Source organism: Durio zibethinus, unplaced genomic scaffold, assembly GCF_047325235.1.
Source record: "Durio zibethinus cultivar Kanyao isolate XHJ-2024 unplaced genomic scaffold, ASM4732523v1 HiC_scaffold_3, whole genome shotgun sequence".
Classification (NCBI taxonomy): Eukaryota; Viridiplantae; Streptophyta; class Magnoliopsida; order Malvales; family Malvaceae; genus Durio; species Durio zibethinus.
This window is the reverse complement of record NW_028323044.1, coordinates 7,039,634-7,042,133: the sequence shown is the minus strand read 5'-3', so window position 1 is coordinate 7,042,133 and position 2,500 is coordinate 7,039,634.

Genomic DNA, 2,500 nt, shown 5'->3' with positions numbered 1-2,500 from the left:
TGAGAATTCACACCCCCTTAAAGAGCATTTGAGATTTTACAGGTTTGCTACCAGTAGCCGTTAAAGTGTCTGAAATGGGGACACTTTTTTCAAACGGTCACAAAATCTTCTCTACTTCGAGTTTTTAGCTGAATTTTTTTGTGCATGCCAACAAAAATAGAAGGATCATGCCTACAAAATTTGGGGCCAAAAATCCTTATAAAAAAATTTTAAAAAATCCCGAACCGCAAAAAGTTTCGAAAATCGTGAAAAATAGAAAACGAGTCATCTTCCAACGAAACTTCACGTGAAGGCTTAGGGGACCATTGTATGAATTTACAAGCCATAAAAATGGCATTGGCACGGCAGAAATTTGAAGATGTGCCTAAACCCACCAGGGCCCAGCGTGTGCCGATGGTGCTCGAGGCAACCGCCCGCACCAGGGCCCAGCGTGTGCCGATGGTGCTCGAGGCAAGCGCCCGCACCAGGGCCCAGCGTGTGCCGATGGTGGTCGAGGCAACCGCCCGCACCAGGGCCGATAGTGTGCCGATGGTGCTCGAGGCAACCTGTCGCACCAGGGCCCAGCGTGTGCCGATGGTGATCGAGGCAACCTGCCGCACCAGGGCCCAGCGTGTGCCGATGGTGGTCGAGGCAAGCGCCCGCACCAGCGCCCAGCGTGTGCCGATGGTGCTCGAGGCAACCGACCGCACCAGGGCCCAGCGTGTGCCGATGGTGCTCGAGGCAACCTGCCGCACCAGGGCCCAGCGTGTGCCGATGGTGCTCGAGGCAAGCGCCCGCACCAGGGCCCAGCGTGTGCCGATGGTGGTCGAGGCAAGCGCCCGCACCAGGGCCCAGCGTGTGCCGATGGTGGTCGAGGCAACCGCCCGCACCAGGGCCCAGCGTGTGCCGATGGTGCTCGAGGCAACCTGCCGCACCAGGGCCGAGCGTGTGCCGATGGTGGTCGAGGCAAGCGCCCGCACCAGGGCCCAGCGTGTGCCGATGGTGGTCGAGGCAACCTGCCGCACCAGGGCCCAGCGTGTGCCGATGGTGCTCGAGGCAACCGACCGCACCAGGGCCGAGCGTGTGCCGATGGTGCTCGAGGCAAGCGCCCGCACCAGGGCCCAGCGTGTGCCGATGGTGCTCGAGGCAACCGACCGCACCAGGGCCGAGCGTGTGCCGATGGTGGTCGAGGCAAGCGCCCGCACCAGGGCCCAGCGTGTGCCGATGGTGGTCGAGGCAACCGACCGCACCAGGGCCCAGCGTGTGCCGATGGTGCTCGAGGCAAGCGCCCGCACCAGGGCCCAGCGTGTGCCGATGGTGCTCGAGGCAACCTGCCGCACCAGGGCCCAGCGTGTGCCGATGGTGCTCGAGGCAACCTGCCGCACCAGGGCCCAGCGTGTGCCGATGGTGGTCGAGGCAAGCGCCCGCACCAGGGCCCAGCGTGTGCCGATGGTGGTCGAGGCAACCGCCCGCACCAGGGCCCAGCGTGTGCCGATGGTGGTCGAGGCAACCTGCCGCACCAGGGCCCAGCGTGTGCCGATGGTGCTCGAGGCAACCGACCGCACCAGGGCCCAGCGTGTGCCGATGGTGGTCGAGGCAAGCGCCCGCACCAGGGCCCAGCGTGTGCCGATGGTGGTCGAGGCTGCCGATGGTGCTCGAGGCAACCTGCCGCACCAGGGCCCAGCGTGTGCCGATGGTGCTCGAGGCAACCTGCCGCACCAGGGCCGAGCGTGTGCCGATGGTGGTCGAGGCAAGCGCCCGCACCAGGGCCCAGCGTGTGCCGATGGTGGTCGAGGCAACCGACCGCACCAGGGCCCAGCGTGTGCCGATGGTGCTCGAGGCAACCTGCCGCACCAGGGCCCAGCGTGTGCCGATGGTGGTCGAGGCAAGCGCCCGCACCAGGGCCCAGCGTGTGCCGATGGTGGTCGAGGCAAGCGCCCGCACCAGGGCCCAGCGTGTGCCGATGGTGGTCGAGGCAACCGCCCGCACCAGGGCCCAGCGTGTGCCGATGGTGGTCGAGGCAACCTGCCGCACCAGGGCCCAGCGTGTGCCGATGGTGCTCGAGGCAACCGACCGCACCAGGGCGGAGCGTGTGCCGATGGTGGTCGAGGCAAGCGCCCGCACCAGGGCCCAGCGTGTGCCGATGGTGGTCGAGGCTGCCGATGGTGGTCGAGGCAACCTGGCGCACCAGGGCCCAGCGTGTGCCGATGGTGCTCGAGGCAACCGACCGCACCAGGGCCGAGCGTGTGCCGATGGTGCTCGAGGCAAGCTGCCGCACCAGGGCCCAGCGTGTGCCGATGGTGGTCGAGGCAACCGCCCGCACCAGGGCCCAGCGTGTGCCGATGGTGATCGAGGCAACCGACCGCACCAGGGCCCAGCGTGTGCCGATGGTGCTCGAGGCAACCTGCCGCACCAGGGCCCAGCGTGTGCCGATGGTGGTCGAGGCAAGCGCCCGCACCAGCGCCCAGCGTGTGCCGATGGTGCTCGAGGCAACCGACCGCACCAGGGCCCAGCGTGTGCC